Here is a 24,760-nt window from a genome sequence, read left to right on the forward strand (position 1 = left end):
CACCCCGCAGGCTTAATCTGTATCCTGGAGATGCCTTGCTGTGACTCGGCTGCGGGTGCCTTAAGCATGTAGATTAGCACCAGCCGTCAGTCCGCTGAGAGTATGTCTCACAGCAGTGTGCAGTGTATCAGTAATTGCCGCCATGTGAACAGCACATCAGCGTCCTGGATATTTGAGGTTCAGTAAGTAGACGTCTTAACCATATAGGTAACAGCTGGGGGATCCCACTGATGCATTTTGCCCCTGAAAATAGTGGGTGCTTTCTCAAGAGTCTCTTTGAGATAGCCCCCGCTATTTTCTGGGGTGAAATGCATCAGAGGGATCCCCCAGCGGTTACCTATATGGTTAAGACGTCTACTTACTGAACCTCGAATATCCAGGACACTGATGTGCCATTCACGTGGCGGCAATTACTGATACACTGCACACTGCTGTGAGACATACTCTCAGCGCACTGATGGCTGGTGCTAATCTACATGCTTAAGGCACCCGCAGCCGAGTCACAGCAAGGCGCCTCCAGGATACAGATCAAGCCTGCGGGGTGAGCATTACTCTAGACTTTGTCACATCCCAGGCCATTTATAATTCTTTACCCTCATGGGACTTCAACTGTATTCTTTTGAAGAGGGTAACCATCTGGCTATTTGCATGATTGATTCCAGTATATGCAGTGTATGCTACATGCAGGACTTATACATTAAATATCTGTGGACTACATCAAGCTACTAAACCTGGATTTGATATCAGTATAAAGGAGTTGAGAGATCCATTAACTCAATTAATATATATCTACATTGTGTTTTATATTGTCTCATTCATCTCAGCTGATTGATGAATGATAATTAGAGGTATCGTGACATCATAAGTATATAAAGTGTGATATTTTTAAGGTCAAATGTTTTATATAGTATTATTGAATTAAAAATTCAGATTTATGCATTTTTGATCGAGTCCTGACAATTCCTATTTATGGTTGTCTGCCATCTCACATACTGTGTTCATTTTTATTAGCGCAGAGTTCTATTGTTTTTTTCTATAGTTTTTAATATTTTAAACTTTATTGTATTTCTCCATGTTTATTTTATTTATCACAATAAATGCATATTTTTCCCTTCAATAAGTCCTAATATTATTTGTGACTTGGGAATTATATAATGTGCTTTTATATTGTGCAAAAGTACCTAATATCCTTCATGAACAGAGTGCTTTCATATACGCACTTACCTGATATGACAAAATTAACAATAGTGTCCTTGAATCTAAAATTTTTCATGACATAAATATATAGATGCTGTATAAAAAAGTTAATAAATACATGATTTATATTCTATCTATTTCTTTTACAATTTATGTATTTACTTTTATGTGTTCATTTGTCATTTAATTTGAGCATTTTTTTCTTAATATTTTATATCTTCAGTATTATTTATTAGAATTTTTGTGTATATAAATATCTATAGATGCAGATGTTATTTTTTTTTAATCACAATTAACTACTGTATACTATTTATATCTTGTTTTCTTTAATTTGAATGATACAATTTTATATTACATTGTTTATCTTTCTTTACTTTCTGTGTTTTTTGTCATTGTTTTAAGTCTCCTATTGTTTGATGTCTTGAAATGTAAATAAATAAAACATCTTCCATAAGAACCTAAACCTTACAATGTACTTTCCGACTAAATAACTGAAAATAAATAAAGACACTGACAGCATTGCCATAAAATGGGCACAGATTTTATTTGAAATTAATTGAAAATAAAGGAGGCAAGAAAGCACTAAACCCATCGGCAACAGCTCATCTAAAATAGTATTAAATACTAAGGTGCAGATCCCCTATCCCCGATGTTCCCTGGTTTTCCCGTTGCCACACTTGACATGGTCTTATACCATTCCTTCAAAAAGTGTCTGGCCCCACCATTGAAGTGGAGGTGAAAACCTGCCCAGGAGCAAAGGTGAATACTCCACATCAACTCTAGTAAGCAATATGGTCTACGGGGAACAGTACTTCCCCCCAATGCCAAAGTGTAAACCCATTCCAGCACCAGCTGAGCCCAAAACCTGCTAATCCTAACAAGCAAAAAGCTGACTAACAAAAAGCTATAAACCCTGCTTATGTAAATGTACAATCATACTGTGTTTTGGGGTGCTCAACAACCTCCTTTAACGTTGGGCCAGAGCAGTGAGACAGTAGACAAGTCAGACCTAATCTGCATGATTATGCAAATAGCTAGGTCCTTACTCCCCATGTACAAAACTATAGTGGCAGGGGAACCCCATTTATTCATCTCGGCAGCCAGAAATACCAACATGCCTGCCATCTCATACCGTGGATCCCGGACCAATGGATCTTGCCATGCGGTAACGGAAATGATGCCATATGGCACTCGGCCCAAAAAATAAATGATTGGCCCACTAGTCATGAGGGCCATGAATCCCATTAAAAACCTGTAACACTAATGCTCAAAAACTGTCAGAGACCTATCAAACAGTCAACAAGCAACAGACAAGTAATAAAACAATACAACAAAGGACCTTGGGAAGATAGTAAAACCAGTGAAAACTCACAAAAACCTCTGGGAGGCCACAGTTTTTTTTAGATTTATCTCACTTAGAAAAGAAATACTGGGAAATCCCTTCACCCCCAAAATGGCAAGTAGCAAGTTGTACTCTCTCAACTAAAACATAAAAATTACTGTACATATGATTTCACATAGCCCTTGTGTGCAGCAGACTGCCATCTCCCTAATGCCTTAATCACATCAGCAGAACAGCCAGACATGGTATCAGACCCTATCCAGAGTGAATGGGTAAGAAAATCGTAACTGTATAAACCCAGATGATCATTACAATTCTGAAAACCAGATCGAAACTGAAACTTGAAAGAAAGTTGAGAAAGTAGAAGCCAATGGCATGGGCAAATGGTGAATGATGTCTGTGGCCATTTCCATCTTAGACTTAGCTTTACTTGACTACTTACTTGACTAGTCCCTGATGGGATAGCAGGCCTATGTACACTTATGTCTTGCTTGCAGCCACAAGTTCACTTATTCAAAAAGTTCCCAAAAATGCCATAGAAAAAGTGATTCAGAAAAGGTCAGCCTATTATTCCTTTCTAGCGACCTGCCACTTTCAACAAGGAATGCAGCATAATGTCAATAGGCCTATGACTTTCCTCCGAAGCCACACTCTCCCTAGCACAACCTTGGAGGTCCTTGGATAAGAGTAATTATTACATTGGTTCCCCTCCCCGTGAAACATTGAAAAATATGAAATACTAGTCAATGCAGAAGCCATTGCCTTGAACATAATGCCCCCAAACACATACTAACATGCTTGTCCTGATCACCTAAAAATGACTGCCAATTTCACCATGCCGCTGAATATGCCTTCAGAGAGGCTGAAGTTTTACCAGGCTGTCCTGGCTGGCTTGATAATCTGCCAAACATAAGAAGGATGTGATTATCCAATGGCATCAGCCTCAGCCATAAGTCTATAAAATGTATACCAGTGCCCATGAGAAAGAGCATCAGCCTCTTGATTATTCACCCCCAGGACATGCTTAGTCAAAAAGTGAATATTCTTCTATAAACATCGCAACACTACATGCCAGAGACATGGGACAGGAAGACCGCTGGTTATTGATGGCTTGCACCACACCTAAGTTATCACACCAGAAAACAATAACTTTCCCATGTAAACTACCTGACCATAGCTCCAATATAACAACTATATGAAAAAGTTACAACAGTTATAAATTTGCATCAGACCCTCTCGCTTTCAAGAATCTGGCCAAGAGGAAACACAACAGGCTCTCCCAAGGTAATCTCCAAAAGTGACTGTACCTTGCAACATCCATAAAGAGATGAAGAGTCAGCCTGGCCAACACTGGGGACAGGCAAGTAAGGGTGTCATTAAAATTTAACCCAAAAATTCAGATCTTCCTTAATCTCACATACAAAACAGTGAGGTTTTTTTTACCCCAGCCATAGCTCACTACAAAAACCCTTAACCATTGGTGTACATGCTGAAAAAAAGCACTTGTCAGTATTTTCAAGATGCTGTGAGAAAGATAAACACTATATCGAAACGCATTGGAAAGGAGGAATGTTTGGGGAAATGCTGGCACTTTACTAAGGAAGCTGGAGGTGGTATGCAGGGATGCCTGATAGACTACAGCTAATGCTTTTTGTTATCTGCTTCTTGCCGAGTAGACTGTGAGATCTGGTGAGAGGCCATCATATTTCCATTTCATGTTTTTATGTATATTGATATTAACTGAATAAATACTGTATTATACTATGTAGAATTTTTATCCAATTATATGTACCTAGGCAAGCTTAGGCAGCTACCTAGAGTTGCCGGCCTCTAGAGGGCACTTCTGAGTCCGCCTAACTACGGAGGGTGCAGGGGGTGTGGTTGCTATGGGGCCCGGCGGCTTAAGGGGCCCGCTGGCCCAGCAATCGCACTCTCTGCACCTTCCATTTGCTGGGCGCCCACTGAGATTGTGTTACCAGTGGGCGCTCAGCTCCATTTCTCCTCTCTCCCCCCCCGGTGCCAGCGCCAGCCGGAGGACGGAGCTCACTCCTGAGCTCTGGCTGCCGGGTCCCGCAGTGCACTATGGGAGTGACGTCATGACGTCATGACGTCACTCCCATAGTTCCGAGGAGCGGGCACCAGGGACAGACGGCAGCAGGCACTGGAGCAGGGTTTAAGGTATGTTTTTTTTTGTGTGTGTATGTGTATGCGCGGAGGGCCTTACTACAGGGGCCTTACTACTGGGGGCATCATATATGGGCACTACAGGGGCCTTACTACTGGGGCATCATATGGGGGCACTATTGGGAGTACTACAACTGGGGGCACTACAGGGCCCCTTACCTCTGGGGGCACTTCAAGGGGCATTACTACTGGAACACTGCAGGGAGGATTACTACTGGGGCACTTCAAGGGGCATTACTACTGGGGCACTGCAGGGAGCATTACTATTGGGGGCACTTCAAGGGGCATTACTACTGGAACACTGCAGGGAGCATTACTACTGGGGGCACTTCAAGGGGCATTACTACTGGGGCACTGCAGGGAGCATTACTGCTGGGGGCACTACAAGGGCATTACTACTGGGGACACTGCAGGGAGCATTACTACTGGGGGCACTGCAGGGAGCATTACTATTGGGGCCACTACAAGGGCATTACAACTGGGGGCACTACAGGGGCCCTTACTACTGGGGGCACTGCAGGAGGAATCATCCCTTTAATTCAGGTCGTGAATGTTATTATGGCGCTGTGTATGTGTCTGTGAGCTGGGCGGAGGGTTTGGGGGAAAACAGAGGTGGCATCGTGAACCTTTGCCTAGGGCACCCTGAAACCTTGCCCCGGCCCTGTATGTACCAGAGATGTAAGGGGTGATAGAAGAATATTGGCGAGCAGCAACTTAAAATTGGGTGGCTCATTTACCCCCAAAAGGCTGTCGTGTCTACATCTAGACCATACCCTCTATTAGGAAGTTATGATTTGCATGCATCTTATTTTCACAAAAAAAATAATTATATTACCCTATGTGAGGTTTATGTTTTTTTCTGGGAACAATACGGTGCATACTTCCAAAGAGGAAGATTTGCAGTGTGGAGAACACCGAGTTCCCAAGAAGTTTCTATTTGGTGATATTTTATGTTACATGTTGCTCTGGGGAGTGTTTTTTGGTGATACGATCACATCAAGGGATCTCTGGGCGGCTTTGTTGTGCTCACTAGTCTTTGTCCATTTCATTGTATCTGTTGTCCTCTTGGAATCTGCCTGAGTACTCCTTGAAACTGGTAACTTGAAACCAACGAAGCACACAGAGGTCCAACCAGAGTGCTAACTACAATAAACAAATGGGCAACAGTGCTTTTAGAAGCAACTGCTGAGCTCAGCAGCATTGGGGGAACCTTGTCCACAAGCTTCCCTCTTTCTACATAACCTTGCTGGCTAACCCTCCCCTTCACATATAGTATAGACGTGACAAAACCGACGACATGTGCTGCCATGAAAACACTGTGCATTATTATATGCGTAGCATTTTCCCTTGCCATACTGGGCACTGCAGACTTTTGAGGCATCCCTGACTTTTCTTTTGAAATAACTCAACCATATGTTTATGCGGCTGATTCACAAACAGCCAAACCTAAATCAAACTTCCTTAATACCAAAATTAATAATGTCAGCTCTGTCAAACTTCCATCTAAATTGCATGCCATTAATGAGATGAAGATGCTTTATATTCATGTGCTCCGCTGAGCGAGTTTCTAAGTAGCAAGCCATAAATGCCAGGATGGAAGACAACCAATTCATGCGAGAACAGAATGCCTCCTCTCCCATGCCACTTGGTTTTTTATCTGTAAATATGGCCCTTCTTGGTCTCCTTTGTTATGGTGAGCACATCAACATAACATCCTTTTCTATTTTTTTCCCAGACGAAAGTCCTCAATTCATAAAATGAAACACCACAGTTGTTAGCACAATGAACAATGGAAGCCCCACTCTCTGAATCTAGCGTATCAGACCTCATCACATTTGCTGACTTCGTGGACTTCCCTGCTGCATAAACCTGGTGCAATAAACAAATGTAACACAACTTACCAACTGAACATTCTGAGGCACTGCCTGATTTGCTGAAACCTTTATATTTCCTCTAAGACACCTCTGACTACCAAGTTCTCGCTGTCTTCAGAAAACATAAGCTCAGCGGGGTCTATTCACTAAACCTTGGAGAGAGATAAGGTGGAGAGAATCCCAACCAATCTGCTCCTAATTGTCATTTTTCTAACACAGACAGGAGCTGATTGGTTGGTACTTTATCTCTATCTACTTTATCTCTCTCCAAGGCTTAGTGAACAGACCCATAGTATCTTGGATAATAATAATGTTAATCTTTGATTCATTGCAGTGTTATAAATCGATTATTTTTTTTTTGATTTAGCCAAATCGCCATGACTGGTTTGGTTTTGGATTTTTTTCCCAAAATTTGCAAAAAAGCTAAAATCACATAATTTGAGCCTTTTTTTGTTCCTAGAGTATTATTTACCTCAACAACATTAATTTCCAGTTAATTTGACCACCTCACAGCTCACAATATTGTTTTCATCCAGTTTAGGCCAAAAGGAGCTACTGTAGCTTGCTGACTAAGCTAAGCGGGAGCAGTGGGCGGCATAAACGTTGCAGTTCAACTTCATACATGGCACATGGCTCACACTGCGTAGAGTCACAGGGCTTATATATGCACGTGAACAAAGCACACTAGGGTAAAGCGCACCAAACAGTACAAACAATAGAATTTAATTTTTCTATTTATTTTATTTAGATGTTTTATGTTGCGGCTTAATTCAAACTGTGTGGAGTCACAGGGCTTATATATGCACAATAACATCTTTACTGACACAGCATAGCCTATATATGACACAGCATATAGCAGCGTGCACCGTATATACACATTGACTAAGAGCAGCACAGACACTTGTGAGTCTGGACACAGCACAGTCTATATACATCAGAGTACAGCACAGCATACAGCAGTGTGCACCCCCTATATACATTGACTAAGAGCAGCACAGCCACATATGAGTCTGGACACAGCACAACCTATATACAGCAGAGATCAGCACAGCATACAGCAGCATGCACCCCCTATACACATTGACTAAGAGCAGTAGAGCCTATATACAGCAGAGTACAGCACAGCATACAGCAGCGTGCACCCCCTATACACATTGATTAAGAAAGCAGCACATCCACTTGTGAGTCTGGACAAAGCACAGCCGTAGAGTACAGCGCAGCATACAGCAGCATGCACTGCAACACTTATACACATTGACAAAGAGCAGCACAGCCTTTACTGAGTCTGAACACAGCACAGCCTATACAACAGAGTAAAGTGCAGCATATAACAGCATGCCAGACAAGGAAATGGTGCAGAGTCCAGTCCGTGGCACCTTATATATAATCCAAAACCCTAGAAAATCAGGCGCCGCGTGGATGATGTTTTGCCTTGAAGTGGAATCTGAGTCACGTGGGATGACCTGAGCCGCTGCTCAGATTGACTCGGATTCTTGCAGTTCAGGGGGGTTTGGATTTCAAGCAATCCGAACCACTCATCTCTAGTGGAAAGTGCTGTTACCACATGTTTAATGGCAGAATTAAGTATCCCTTGAATAATATAGATTCATGCTTTCTGACTGCCAGCCTTCACATCAGCTGTTCCCATAGTAGTTTTGTATGGGGATGGTATTTAACAAGACTTTGCATACTGCACATGGGCTAACGTCATCTTCAGGTGGCGCTAGCCATTAACTGCAATGGAGCAACCCTGCTGGAGAGAGACCTATTGGGCTGCAGGAGATATTGATGTGCATCACAGCCTTTTCAACATTGCGCATGTGCAGCTGAAAGCCAAGCTGTAGCTACCTGGTGTCTGAAGGAGGAATCACTGTAAAGTAATCACATATGGAATCAATTTGCTTCTTACTGATCACCATGATGCACTATTATCGGAGCTGGCGATTTAACTGAATACATTTGAGATAAAAAAGAATCCTTGCTGCAACATGTGGCAATATGGACGCTACATATTTGAGACTGGCCCCATATTATAATAAGTATACCCCTAAGTGCTGTAAATGATTTGGTAAAATAATGTTGACTTATTCAAATCATGTAGCAGCAATTTATTCGGAATATTATGCATTTTGCAGAGTCCTGTATGTATTCTCTATTAAAGAATTTAACTCAGCTTGATCAAAAGGGCATTCCGAATGTGAAATAGAATAGTCGATTTAATGTTTTATTTACAGACAGGTTTAACTACAGGATGTGGTATATTCTGTTAACATTCATAATGTTGTCATGGTTGTAATGTCACTATACAGTATGTCAACATGGTGCATGTCGACATTACAACCATGATGACATTATGGACAATGTCATCATGGTGTTCTCTGTTTAAGACGAGTTTTCTAATGTGCACACTACAGTTTTCCAGTCCATCCAGGGAGCCTCCATACCCTGTTCCAAGATGGCCACCAAGGTCACTACTGAGCATGTGCGGGGGCCATCATGTCTTAGCTCTGTGTAAGAGTGACATGTTGGGACACAGTTGCCTCCTACTTAGCTCCTATGAGAGACCTGGTTAATTACCAGCAATAAAGCAGTTCAGCAACCTGCACCGCTAACCGCAAGTAGCATACACTCACCGGCTGGTGAGCTGTATGGAACCCAGCAACGCTCATTCTCCATGTGCATGTAACAGTGAGTACTGCTGTATCTGCTATCAATAAACTAACATCCACTGGTTAAGTAACTGGACTGTTGATAGTTTGGAGTCATCTGCTGGTGTGTATAGAAAAGAAGTGAGCGTGACAAATACACTCGGATGAGTAATACATTTAATATTTATTAATACCAATAAAAAAGCATTTGCAATGACACAAATAAAATAGTAATCAATAAGTAGGTATCAGGATAATGGGCCAGCAAGTCACATAAGTATACAATGTATAAAAGTGAGCAAAAGTGTAGCAGTCCAAGCTACAATATAGTAAATATGTAGCAGTTTGCTTAAAGCCATACGCTGATTTCCAGGGTGGATTTTTAAAGAAGCAAAAGTTCAGATGTCATGTTGTAAATTAATACAATAGCACAGGGGCTGCTTGTAAGAATGCCTATGGACCGGAGGTGGTACTCACACGATGTAATCAGAGACCCAGAAAAATCCTCCTGCATTCCTTAAGCCGCACAGGGTAACAGCATGCCGAAATGATCCTAACAGCGAACTCCATCCATGTGGTCTCTAGATCGGCTGTGTGCTGTATCTCTCCAAATGTTGAAGTGCGGTGTTGTAAGCTAGGACACCCGTGGCAGATGGTAACAAGCACCCGGTGATTGAGGTAAATCTCAGCAGTATTACAGCAATACAAAGTGGCTTCTAATTGACACTAATTGAGGAAAAATGTCCCTATATAAGGCTGTCACAATACTATACTCACATTATGTCTTCTAAGGAAACTGGGAGCTGTTTAACCCAGAGAAACGCGTCAAGGGTGAATACCATATCGGTTCTGATTCCAGCAAGAAGCCACTTTGTAATGCTGTAATACTGTCATATTACTCATCCGAGGGTATTTGTCACACTCACTTCTTTTCTATATTTGTACTTATTAGTGGTTATGCAGAAATCCACTTTGTGACTTGCAGACATTTACTAGGCAGTTTGAGGCTGATTCACAGCGCACTGTTTTATCTGTTTGATCTGCTGGTATGTGCCGACGGTGAGTATGTCTAGTGCTAACCCTTAACGCTAACCCTCCCATCTCATTGCCTAACCCTTCCCCTTCCCCTAGGGTCTAACCGTAACCCTCCATGTAACCCTCCCCTCCTATAGCCTATCCCTAACCATCCACTGCCACAGCCTAATTCTAACCCCCAGCACTTGCAGAATGTTGACATTTCACACATAGACATTGTGAACATGTCTATATTCTGCAGAAGTGGACATGTGCAATGTCGACATTTCATTAATGTTGACATCCTAACTGTTGACATTATGGTGTTGACATTGTAAATTATTGACTACATTTGCATATATTTCTAGGAATGGATTCTGAACTCTTCTTTCATTTCCCTTCTTTTCACCCTACTGGAGCCGCTGCCTATTGTTTCCTGCTGCTCAGCTCCATTCTCACAGAGGAAAGAAACCGTTGAATTCTCTTCCCCTCTGGGCAGAATTTTATTTTTGAGCACTCGCATAATGTTTTACAATAATGGGTTTCTGGGGCTTCAAATGCCTTGCAGGGTGGGTGGACACTATTCTTCTGTGAGCTAAGCACACAACGGAGATGGAAGAGGGCAGCAGTGCCTGGAGCCACCCAGGTGGCCTAAAGGACCAAATCAGCATCTGGGCAATGCAGCTCCTGGTGCCTCTCCTGTGCTAGAAATGGAGTAGTAGTGTCAGCACTGCACATAGGTGTATATATATGAATAGTTAGACGTAGTGAGAATGAGATGTTTGTTATCAATACAGGAAAGACAAAGGGCCTGGTCAGAGCCACATGCAATGCTGATACTCTCATAGTTGAGAATTTTTTTGCAACTGTGCATTTGCGAAAATGTCTAAAAACTCATCCAGCGCATGGTGACAAAGTGTACGCTAGAAATGCACGCAGAAGTGTTCCGTTCATTAGGCGTATTATGGGAGCAGCGTACTATGGGAGTGCACTGTTGGTGTGTGGTCTGAGGACTGGATTTGAGAAACACTGGATTAGGGACCATGGGGCCTGATGCAGAGTTGTATGCAAACCATTCCGATGTTTGAAGATCTTTGCATGTGCAGGATCTGTACTGTGTATGTGCCCGGATGGCGCAGCCTGTTTGGGGGGCGGCATCAGAGAGCGTCCCAGGAAATGGGGGAGTGTCGGCCACGTTTTTGGGGCATACTTAAGCCAATGGCTGTTTCCTTGTATGCAGCTTTACTGGCTTCAGCTGTGTGAAAACACCGTCCATCCTGAGTAACCTGAAGTTTGCTTAGATGACCGATGTTCACGCAGAGTGATCCAATGCTGTGCCCTCAGATGCAGCAGGCAATCACAGAAGCTGGCAGTAGGCCCCTGTTTACACAAGATCCCTCCTATGGTCAGTGGCGGGCTGGGCCAGGGACAGGGTGCCATTTGCCCCCCGGGCCGCAGCGTCATGCGGGCCGCGGGCCGGTGCAGTCTGTGTCACTGTGACACAGACTGCACCGTGTGTGTAGCGCTGACCGTACGGAGTTCGGTCAGCGCTACACAAGTGACAAACACACAGCCGCCGGCTCCGGCAGCTGTGTGTTTGTTGTAAGCAGCAGCCAATGAGAGTCTGTCAGACTCTCATTAGCTGCTGCTGCGCCCACTGCGGTAGCCGCTTCATCTTCCGGCTCCCGCAGTGGGCAATGGGAGAGACGTCATGATGTCATATGACGTCTCTCCCATAATGCATAGCGGCCCGGCCTGGTAGGACAGACGGAGGAGCAGATGGTGGCGGCGGGAGCGGGGATTCAGGTAAGTGTTTTTTTTAATTTTGTTTTTTATATTATGTGTGTCTACTGGGGAGGGGGGGGTCTGGCACTACTGGGGGCACTACAAAGGGGGGGACTACTACTACTGGGGGCATTACAAGGAGGGTGGGGGACTACAACTACTGGGGGAACTACAAGGGGGGCACTACTACTACTACTGGGGGCACTACAAGTGGGGACTACTACTGGGGGCACTACAAGGGGGAGGGGACTACTACCACTGGGGACTACTACTACTGGGGGAACTATAAGGGGACTACTACTACTACTACTACTACTGGGGGCACTACAAGGGGGTGGGGGACTACTACTACTGGGGACACTACAAGGGGGGGACTACTACTACTGGGGACACTACAAGGGGGGGACTACTACTGGGGGCACTACAGGGGGGGACTACTACTACTGGGGGCACTACAAGGGGGACTACTACTAATGGGGGCACTACAAAGGGGGGGACTACTACTAATGGGGGCACTGCAAAAGGGGGGACTACTATTACTGGGGGCACTACAAAGGGGGGGACTACTACTACTGGGGGCACTACAAGGGGGGGACTACTACTGGGGGCACTACTGGAGGCCTGCATAAGGGTGTTCTCTCCTGTGGCACACGGGTGCACTGCATATGGGCACTACGACAGGGGGCTGCCCTAATCTTTATTTTTAGCTTACATTAATCCCATATGGACCCACCTCCTCCCTGGAACACTTGAGGGGGGGGCGCCGTAGCACGCATATTCTTCGAACACCCTGGCTACACGCTACTCCTCTGCCAGGGCCACCTGCATGCATTTGCCCCCCAGGCTAAAAGTTGCCAGCCAGCCCCTGCCTGTGGCATTACCATGTTGTATAATACCACTCTGAATCAGGCCCTAGGTTTGGCCAGTGGTTAGTAAGGACATTATTTTCTTTGTTCATGATAACTATGACATCTGTGAAGTGTGACAATATCCAATAACTAGGAAACATACTTATGAGCTTGTGGGAGAGTCAGATCATAGTGCTACCTTGTATTTTTATATATTTATCCTTACTCCAAATGTTAAAATTGGGAATGTTTTCTTTTTTCATAGATGACTTTTGAACATTTGGCTAAAACCACATACTGTACTTTTTTAAATCAACATCTTGCAGACTTTCCATGTACAGAAGGTTAGAAGATTAAGGGGCCTATTCATTATCACTTACGTGGCGGGTTACACATGCAGAAACGCTATTTTCCACATATTTATGGTAATGGACCATTCATCATCAGATGTCTGATAGGACCACCTCATATTCAGCAAACTCCAAAATCTTAAAGTTTTCTGAGTCTGGCTGCGAGAACAAACGCCATCTTCAGATGATGCTTGTGCTTGGATCCCCAATCCTTCCTATGGGAAGGCGTTCAGGGGATGCGAAATGGGATCTGAGCGGATCCCTCCACCGCCTCCTCACTGCCTCCCCAGCGGCTTTTTTTTATAAAGGGACAGTGCGCACCACAAAAATGGGTGTGGTTTCACAATTAAGGGGCGTAGCCACACAATAGTACCCTCAACCAACCAATGACCTAATTCACATTACTCCACATAGTTGTGCCTCTTATTCACATTATGACATGCAGTAGTGCCCCTTATACACAATGCCCACAGTAATAGTGCCCATTACACATAATGCCCACAGTAATAGTGCCCATTACACATAATGCCCACAGTAATAGTGCCCCTTATACACATAATGCCCACAGTAATAGTGCCCCTTACACATAATGCCCACAGTAATAGTGCCCCTTACACATAATGCCCACAATGATAATGCCCCTTACACATAATGCCCACAGTAATAGTGCCCCTTACACATAATGCCCACAATGATAATGCCCCTTACACATAATGCCCACAGTAATAGTGCCCCTTACACTTAATGCCCACAATGATAATGCCCATTACACATAATGCCTACAGTAATAGTGCCCCTTATACACACAATGCCCACAGTAATAGTGCCTTTTACACATAATGCTCACAGTCATAGTGCCCCTTACACGTAATGACACACAGCACTGTATGGTCCCCGATGATGACTAGACACCTTAGTAATTTTCTTTGTGATGGTTGACAAACAAACCCTTGTTCCACAAGAAACTGGAGTAAAGGTACACTAAATATAAATGTAAATTAGTAAATTTGTATAGCCTGGAATTGCATTTTTTTCCAGAAAATATAGCAGTACATGGTTACTGTACCTGGATCATGATCACATTCCACTTTAATTTAATATTGAGAAGCAGTCTTATATTTTGCTGAATATTTTAAGAAATTGTAATTAACAATAAATCATTGTGATATATGAGGTTTATACTGTATTATGGCTTCCAAATGGTATAATATTATTCTAAAGGTCTCCAAATATATATGTTTGAATAAGTTTAACAAAAGTACATTTTTACATAGATTTCAATTCCAGATAACACAACCTTAATACTTTGAATTATGTACTAGATTATAAACAAATGCAATAAAATGGTATGATACCTAATAATTTCAGTTACGAACAATAAATCCATTTTGACAAATAACTTTTAGAATAAAATGTAGTTAAAAAATGGGCACAATTTGCTTTCAGGGACATGTATAAAGGCTATAATTAGTTAAAATACATTATGTAATTATAGGTTTCCTAGAGCAAGATGTGGTTTTAAAATAAAAATAATTTCATACTTGTGAAAAAATATAATTATAGTTAATGACAGCTATAAAGTAGCAAATAGTTTTCATTGGATGAGCGTCTAACACTTATCTCAACATGCATGACTGGCAGATATAATCTAATTTACTTGTTATAACATTAATAAAGTGCTATATTGTGTGCCATTTGAAAAGATGGTGCATTGTATTGTATTATTTTTTGTTTTGGTTATAGGTGGATACATCAGGTATGTTTTTATTTAGCAGCATTTCCTCCATGCAGGGTTACCATCTCAGGCCCCACAACCTGATGTTTTCATCTACACCTTGCACTACAGCTAAATGGACCTTGACCCACACTGTGGGGTATATTTACTATAGGTCAATTTTAATCGATTTTGTGTTTTTGGGACTAAATCACACATTTACTAATACTTAAAAAAACCAAATAATAATGTATCTGTTAGTAAATGTGTGAATTAGCCCCAGAAACACAACATCGATGTTGATCGATTTTGATAAATTTTAAACCGATCAAAATCAATTAAAATTGACTATTTGCAAATATACCCCTATGGGGCATATCCAATTGGGTGCAAGGTTTTGACCGCAAAAAAATATTTGGACCTTGCAACCAATTTTGGTTGCAGGGTTTTTGTAAGCAAAGCCTGTGGGTGGCTGCCGAGGCTGTGTGCAGGTTAGGGGTAGTGTAGTATATTGTGTGCGGGGAATGGGAGCAGGAATAGGGGTAGTGTAGTGTAGTGTAGTGTGTGGGGGGAACAGGAGCAGGATTAGGGGTAGTGTTATTAGGTTTGTGCAGAAGCAGGGTTAGGGGTAGTGTAGTGTAGTGTGTGGGGGGAACAGGAGCAGGAGTGTGTGGGGGGAACAGGAGCAGGATTAGGGGTAGTGTTATTTAGTGTGTGCAGAAGCAGGGTTAGAGGTAGTGTTATATATTGTGTGCGGGGAGAGGGTGCAAGGTTAGGGGTTGTGTAGTGTAGTGTGTGCGGGGAGAAGGTGCAAGGTTAGGGGTTGTGTAGTGTAGTGTGTGCGGGGAGAAGGTGCAAGGTTAGGGGTTGTGTAGTGTAGTGTGTGCGGGGAGAAGGTGCAAGGTTAGGGGTTGTGTAGTGTAGTGTGTGCGGGGAGAAGGTGCAAGGTTAGGGGTTGTGTAGTGTAGTGTGTGCGGGGAGAAGGTGCAAGGTTAGGGGTTGTGTAGTGTAGTGTGTGCGGGGAGAAGGTGCAAGGTTAGGGGTTGTGTAGTGTAGTGTGTGCGGGGAGAAGGTGCAAGGTTAGGGGTTGTGTAGTGTAGTGTGTGCGGGGAGCGAGTGCAGGATGAATAGTAGTGTAGGTAGTGTGTGTGGGGAGTGGGTGCAGGGTCGGAGGTAGTGGGGTGCAGGGTTAGAATTGGTGCGATGCAGGGTTAGTAGTACCTGTCCTGTGCCCAAACCATGGAAGCTGTCTGCAATGCTGGAGGAGAGACGTATAGAAGCATAGCTCTATAGAAGGGACTAATTAAGCTAATTGGAAACTTCCAAATGCTTAATTAGTCTATAGGGAAGGGGGGGATGGGGCAAAGGGTTCTTTTCTTACTATTAAAAATAGGACCTGTTCTGGAGGCACTCAATTAGATATGCCTCTATGTGTCCATCATAGTATTGTTAAGGTCCAAATATATTATCAAAGTGTGAAATATACAGGAAAACCGAACTGTACTCTCTCTGAGATTATCTGTGGTGGAGTAGCCCATAGGCTGTTATGGGCTAAGCCATCTGAAGATGACGCTAGATACTGGGGCTAAGTTCAGGAATGCTTTCCAGAGCTTGGTAAATCTCACATTGTTGAACATCAAAAGAAAAAGATAGTGATATGGTGCACAAGTCACATAGATAAGTAAATAAATAAAAAATTACTTTTATTAGTTTTATTTAAAAATTCAATCTGGACACACAATATACCAAAATGGGGAAACATTTTAAAATGTAAATTCGTGTCAGGGACTGTTTAAAAGTAGACCAAAGGGGTCAGAAAATACATATGCCGGTATTAGTATGTACTCAACTAATATACACTTTGGGCTCTATTTGCTACAATCCGCATTTGTAATGCAGATTGTAGTGTGATATTACCGACTGAATTCGCATTGCAAATTCAGGCAATATCACAGGGATTTACTACAAATCCCTTACAGGGACAGAGCTTGCGAGAAAGCTCTGTCCCTGCAAATCCCATCCGCACACTAGTCATGGTATTTTCGCAAAAAAATACAGTGACTAGTGCCTCGCACATGCGCCAACCTGCAGCCGCTGCTACCCCCCCGGTGCTAAGCCCCGACCCTGTCATTTAGCCACACCCCCCATGATCATGAAACCCCCCCTGCGACCCCCCCCTTTTCCTTATTTACACTTACCTGCATGATCTGGGCTCCGGTGAAGTCTTCCATGTCCTCCGGTCAGGTGATATCCCATACTGCACTGGGACCCGATCACCTGATGACCGGGCCGCAGTGCAGCATGGGGGAATCAGTATGAAATACCGGCGTCCGCATGGCCGGCAGTTCAAATCCCAGCAGTGTTAGCCCATCAGAGGAACAGATCCTGGCAGTGGCAGCCCGACATCCCTGGAAATCCCGATCGTCCTTAGGTAGTACAAACTAACCTAACCTACCCCCCTAACCCTAACCCTCCCTTAGGGGTGCCTAACCTCCCCCCAAGTGCCTAAACCTAATCCCCCCTCTAAGTGCCTAAACCTAACCCCCCCTTCCCCGCTGCCTAAACCTAAGTCCCCCGGGAGGGTGCTGTCGAAACCGTATAAATTGGTTGTGATCGCTTAATTGTGCATGAATCGCAACATGACATCCATTGGACGATTTGATCGTCCACGGCCATTTTATGCGAACACACGCTCTCGCCGCATTCGCACATGCACTTGCGCACGCGCAATTGCACATGCTCGCTATACATGCACACGCATCCCATGCCCCCGCAACTCACCATATTGTGAATGGCGAGCCATGCTTCTGTGCTCACAACGGTTAAGCCCCATTTTACATTACATAAACACATAACAAAGTTAGTACAGCAATACTGTTTAAATACTGTTTTGCGTTTCAATCGCATAGCCAGCTTTTAAGTATTATTGTCGGAAACCTTACCCCGACGGACAGCAGCCTTTCCTTACAATAAACTTATATCCCATTTAACCCTAAACTGACTGAGATACGCACAATGCTATGTGTTTTAAAGGTATACAGTGAATGTTACATGTTAAATAGCAGTTATATGATATCTGGGATTAGGAATAAGATAAATGGGTCATGAGTAGTATCTACCGATTTCCCTCTGTCTCAACAAGAATATGAAACCAACAGAATGAATATGGAAGGGATCACTATCGAGTTATGAAGACCTGCCAAGAATTATACTCTATACTGTATAAATCACTGTACACCTCCCCTGTAGATTTGCATGCCAAATGTTAGTACAAAGGGATTTTCTAACAGTTCAACCTCCAGTGACGTCAACCATTTACTAACAAATGAATAGCAACAACCATTGTGACTCAGTAATAAAGGGCCAATAGGGAACCCCTCTGAGTATTCAGCTTATGTTCAAAGGTAATTGTACACCTATAAATTGCCATGCAGTCTGGATCCCAGCCCCTTTTCTTTGCTTCCTTTTTCCCTGCCTGATCCTAAAGAAACACACAGCAATCCTGATGGACATCTGTTAGTCTAGGATCCAGACCGCATGGCGAAATATTGGTAATTGTATTTTTGTCTTTATCCTGTATATAGCTGCATTGTATAGATTAAGGCTGATTATACCCTTTTTACAATATAGTACCTTTGTGTGTGTTGGAACCGCAAACTGTTTCTGTGTGACAAAGTTATTTTATATTGAAATGGGAGGTATGGGCAATCTGGTCTATGCAATCAAATCTCTCTAATATCGATGCTGTTCAAACGGTATCAATAAATGGGGGCTCACCGAGTTGGATATCACCCATCACTGTGTTTTTGAACTGCTCCCCTCGTCTTGGAACAAAAGACTGGAAAGGCGCCCGCAGATCTTTTTCCTGCGTTCCTATTTTTGTTCGGAGACGGAGACTTGCAGTTTGCGAATTCAGAGAGGGCTGACTAGAATCTGGGATAGTGGAGAGAGATTTGTGCTTGCCCACGTTGTTGTAGAACAGCCGCGCATTGCATGCGCAACCGATCGCACTATAATGCCACATAGGTTTTAGTGTACACCACGTGCAAACAATCACAGCATAGTGCGTGCGACCGGATGTACGGCCACTTCCTGCCATGTGTAGTGATTACATCTAATTGTTTGTAACCGAACGCACAATAGCAAGTGAAGCATGTGACTAGCATTTCTGTTAGAATTCAAATAAATCATCAAGACTGAAATACGTCATATTGATAGGGCTGTAATCTCCAAAAGGCTATTAATCAAAAGAAAGGTATTTTTTTTATTTTTGTTATTTGGCCACAATATAGAAGTGTGTAAGGTGTATGATTGAGATTGTGAAATAGGTTGTGCCTTCGTGGTCCCTATTTTAGGTAATAAATATAGGGTATACATAACAGGTATACTGGCAGAGGGGATCCTCCTGGTTTCCGATCGTTAAAGAGAGTTAACGATAAAATATAGCTTCCAGTGTAGTTGTAATATTCATCGGTCAGTTAGGGTCTTTGAGTGTTGCGACCGGACCATACGAGTGTGGCATCTCTGACTGAGGCTGGTTGCGGGGACAAAAGGACAATAGGTGGTTACTGTGGTCTTATCTATAGCTAGATAACTCCTGTGTTCCCTATTATAGGTGGTACTGTGCTTGCCTTAGTAGGTATTGCTGTGTTCCCTATTTTTAGATATTAGCTAACTGTAGAATAGGTGCGTGGAGGCAGCCTATCGGTTAATTCTTCCACCGGTCTCATCATTGTTGTTGTTTTTTTTCGCAAAATGGGCGCAAAACAGTCAACATGGATGGTAGACGATGCGCTGTGTATGCAAGGTCCGACCGGGTCGGCTCTTCATATAATGTACACTAAATATGGTGCGTACGCAACGACGCACTGTACTGTGTGGGTTAAGATGACGAGTAAGAGTGAGAAACCTTTCCCAAAGATTGGAAGCTTTAATATGGAGATTTTAAATAACCTTAGGGATCACATATGTAGAGTGAAATCCCTAAAGAAAAGAGTGGAGTATGATGATTCTTTGAAACTCTGGCTGAATGAGAGTCGCACATGGGTTAATGGCATGCATGGGGCACCGCGTGGAGCCACGTGCATGCCTAGGGGTGATGCGCACGCAACGCTACACAGCGTAGCGTACGCATCACAGGGAAATGCAAACTTGCGGCACGGTAGCGTTGCCAAAGGTATTGCGAATCGCGCTTGCGCACCCCCGCCACCTTATGTGGTGGGCGGTGATGATACATTACCACATAACAAAAACTATAAAAATTTTGTAACTGAACCAAGTAAGTTGTACCCGGTCCTGAGTGAATATTTGGAAAATGTCTATGATGCAGAAAGTGATCCTGTAGCAATGTCTGCTGTATCCCATGCTGTGCAGTTATTAAATGTCCCTTCCCAGCAAATACAAGTAGCTGCCCCTATGGCATCAAGAGGGGGGGGGGGATCCTTAGCTCATGGGGGGGAGGCCCTAGTAGAACCCATGGTGGGGGAGGCTCCTTTAATAAGGGTGCAGGAAGTATTAGAACCAACTGCTTCAATAGCGGAGGTTACTAATACCGTTCGCTGCAGTAATAGGCTTAAAGGTATAGAGGTGGGAGGTATCCACCCTGTAAGGACAATTATTGTCCCTAATGGGAACGCAGATGCGAATGGTGTCGTACCCACAAGGGAAGTAGCGATGCACTGTCCTTGGACACGGGCGGAACTACATTCCATTATGTCTGAATTTCCTGACCCCAAGAAACATCTGGCAAAATGTCAGCGTTTCATAAAGGATCTAGGCAATGCCCATGAGCCAACCAACAAGGATTGGCGAGTGGTGTTAAGAGCATGTCTCCCAGAAGGTACAGATGTGAAAAAGTTTATCACAGCATGTACTCTGGATGCAGACATCCCCTTGACTGATCAAGGTAATCAGGATTGCATTGCCCGTATAGTTGCCCAACTAGCCATATTTTTCCCGTTAGTTGTTAATTGGAGTAAAATCTTCTCCATTAAACAAAAGGAAAGTGAACCTGCAGAAGATTACTTTAATCGTGGGCTACAGACGATCACTCAGTACACTGGGATCGAAAACATTAAGGATAGCACGCACTACCGGGGAATGGTCATCACTGTTCTAATGGACGGTCTAAAAGACAGTTTGAAAGACAGAGTTCAGACCTCACACCCTGGTTGGAGAGGGATAACAGTTGATGCGCTCAGGGAAACTGCAATAGACCATGACAAAAATATCACCAGGAAACGTGAAGCTCAGAGCGAGAAATTGATGGCTGTTAGCATTCGAGCTCTAGAAGATATGCACTTACAGCCAACAGACACATATCCACCTGCACAGTTACAAGTCTTAAACACCTACCATCCTGCGCAGGCCCAACCCATACAATTCCCTCACACATACCACACCAGACCACAACACACTCTTCACACACACCCAAAACCATCATACCCACACTGAAAATCCCCTCCTCCCGGACTTCAACAAAATTTCCCCAACAGATCAGCTAAGAAATGTTTTAACTGTAACCAAGTAGGACACTTTAGGAAGGACTGTAGAGTCATAATTCAGGAACCCCACATGCAGCAACGTATTGATGCATCTCGTAACCATAAGAACTACCAGATAAATCCTGCCCACATAGTTGCTGCAAATGCCTTGCTGGGGGAGGATAGCCAACTATAGGGGTTAGGTCATACCTGTAGTCTACAGGCAGTCAGGATAACGGGAGGTACTAGGGAAGAGCCGGTAATAAAGGTTAATGTAGCTGGTACTGAATGTTCCTTCCTAGTAGACACAGGGGCGACCAGGTCTGTTTTAAAATCTCTTGAAAATCTACAGATAACAAACCAGACAGTACCAGCAATGGGTGTAACAGGTAGTGTACAGCATTACCCTTTAACCAAACCCACGGAGGTTACCATTGGGCCTTTGCATGCCAGGCATTCTTTCCTCCTGGCAGCAACAGCCCCTACTAATCTCCTGGGAAGAGATTTATTGTGCAAAATGGGATGTATTATCTATTGTACCCCTGACGGGATATTTATGGATGTCCCAGGAAGGTTTGCACACGAGGTAAGGGATGTGCTAGACACTCCCCAAAGGTTAATGCTGCACACCATAACATCAGACAAGGGTTCAGCTCAGGTAGATGAAATGTTAGAACAAATACCTAGTTTCCTTTGGACTAAGGATGGACAGGATACTGGGTTAATGGCAAATGTAGCTCCCGTCATGGTAAACTTGAAAAACGGTAGACACGCTCCTAAAGTTCCCCAATACCCATTAAAGCCAGAAGTGGAGTTAGGGATTCACCCAATAATTGAGCGTTTACTACAACAGGGAATTTTAGTCCGTACAGCCAGTGTAGCCAACAGTCCCATCTTCCCTGTGAAAAAGAGTGGTGGGAGGGGGTACAGGCTGGTACAGGACCTTAGAGGGGTTAATAAGGTGGTAGAAAGCCAATTTCCCGTAGTGCCTAACCCAGCTGTCATCCTTATGCAAATCCCATCAACCGCAACCCATTTCACGGTAATAGATTTATGCTCCGCTTTCTTCTCCGTCCCCCTTCACCCTGATTGCCAATACCTATTTGCCTTCACATACAAAGGTGTACAGTACACATGGACACGACTACCCCAGGGCTTCATTGACAGCCCCAGTATCTTCTCCCAGGCCTTACATGATTGTTTACAGTCTTTTCAACCTGCCAATGGATCGGTACTAATCCAATATGTAGACGATTTGTTGTTATGCTCTGATTCATTTATGTCATGTTTAAATGATACTAAACTTTTGTTGCTTCACCTCTCACACACAGGGCATAAGGTTGCTAAGGACAAGTTACAGCCGTGCCAGACCAGGGTTAAATACTTGGGACACTGTCTTACCCAAGGCCTCCGACATCTGACAGCGGACAGAATCCACGCCATACAGACCATGACACTACCACAGAACCAGCACCAGATCCATACCTTCTTGGGCATGTGTGGGTATTGTAGGTCATGGATACCCGGTTTTTCCATTCTGGCTTTACCACTGCAGGAGTTAGTATCTTCCACAAAACCAGACCGTGTCTTGCACTCTGAAGAGTCAGAGCAAGCCTTCCTTAATCTTAAAGACAGTCTGATAAGAGCACCTGCATTGGGGATTCCAGACTATGGGAAACCCTTTGATTTATTTTGTATGGAGGCTGCTGGTTGCGCGGCACCAGTTCTCACACAAAAACATGGTGATGCCAGTAGACCAGTAGCATACTACAGTGCCCAGTTGGACGCTGTGGCAAGAGCACTTCCAACGTGTTTAAGGAGCGTAGCTGCAACCGCACTCTTAGTGGAAAAGAGTGAGGATGTAGTGTTAGGCCATGACATGACTGTACTTACACCACATGCTGTTTCTGCCCTGTTAAATTCGGCCCAGACCAGACACGTTTCCTCCGCTAGGTTCACTAAATGGGAACTAGCGTTAATTGCACCGACCAACATTACTATAAAGAGGTGTAATGCTTTAAACCCTGCTACATATTTACCAAGTGTGCCTCATGATGCACAAAGGGTGGAAGGTAAAGGTGAATCGTTACCAGTGGTAGAAGGTGAGTTTGGTACAGGAATTAATAGGCATGACTGTATGGAGTATTTAAATCAAAATTTTACAGCTAGGCCTGAAATTCATGACACACCGTTAGAAAATGCAGACTTAACGTTTTACACGGATGGGAGTTGCCATAGACAGACTGATACAGGTGAGTTATGTACAGGTTATGCTGTGGTTGATGACAAGGATGTTATAGCGGCCGAACCACTCGGTCCACCCCATTCAGCGCAGGTGGCGGAACTCGTGGCACTAAGGAGATCGTGTGAGTTGGCCGAAGGAAAAACGGCCAATATTTACACAGACTCCAGGTACGCTTTTGGGGTGGTGCACGATTTTGGGGCCCTATGGCATCTAAGAAATTTTCTAACGGCAGCAGGCACACCAATCGCACATGCACATCACATAAAACGACTGTTGACGGCAATACAGCTACCCAAGACAGTAGCTGTCATTAAGTGTAAAGCCCACACCTGCGAAGATGATCCAGTATCATTGGGTAACAACAGGGCTGATGAAGCTTCCAAATGGGCAGCAGGTTTAAAACTTAATCAAATGGATAAAGTGTTGGTATTTGAAATGGTTGACATGCAGAAACTGGTTGAAATGCAAGGTGTGTGTACCCATCAGGAAAAGGCAAGCTGGAGATCCAAGGGATGTGAGCAAGAGTCCTCTGGGCTCTGGAGAAATGGACAAGGGAAGCCAGTAGCTCCTAAGGCATACTACCCAAGCTTAGCAGAAGCAGCACATGGTCTGACCCATCTGGGTAAGCAGGGTATGTGTAAGTTAGTGAAGGCATACTGGTATGCACCTGGCTTTTCTTCCCAAGCAGAGAAGAGGGCAATGTCCTGTTTGACCTGCTTAAGGAAGAATATAGGAAAAACTGTACCCACCGAACCATCTCACATCCCTCCAGCAGACAGCCCTTTCCAGGTCATACAAATTGACTTCATCCAGGTACCACCCTGCAGGAACTTGAAGTATGTTTTGGTTTGCATAGACATATTCTCTAATTGGGTAGAGGCATACCCAGCTGCTACCAACACTGCTGCATTCACGGCAAAGAAAATAGTTCAGGAGTTTGTATGTAGGTATGGTATCCCTAGAGTAATTGAAAGTGATAGGGGTACTCATTTTACCGGAGATGTTTTTCAATGTATGTGTAAGTTGATGGGTATTAATAGTAAGCTTCACACCCCATATCGACCGCAGGCCAGTGCC

The sequence above is a fragment of the Taudactylus pleione genome, unplaced genomic scaffold (assembly GCF_031769625.1).
Source record: "Taudactylus pleione unplaced genomic scaffold, aTauple2 ptg000116l, whole genome shotgun sequence".
Classification (NCBI taxonomy): domain Eukaryota; kingdom Metazoa; phylum Chordata; class Amphibia; order Anura; family Myobatrachidae; genus Taudactylus; species Taudactylus pleione.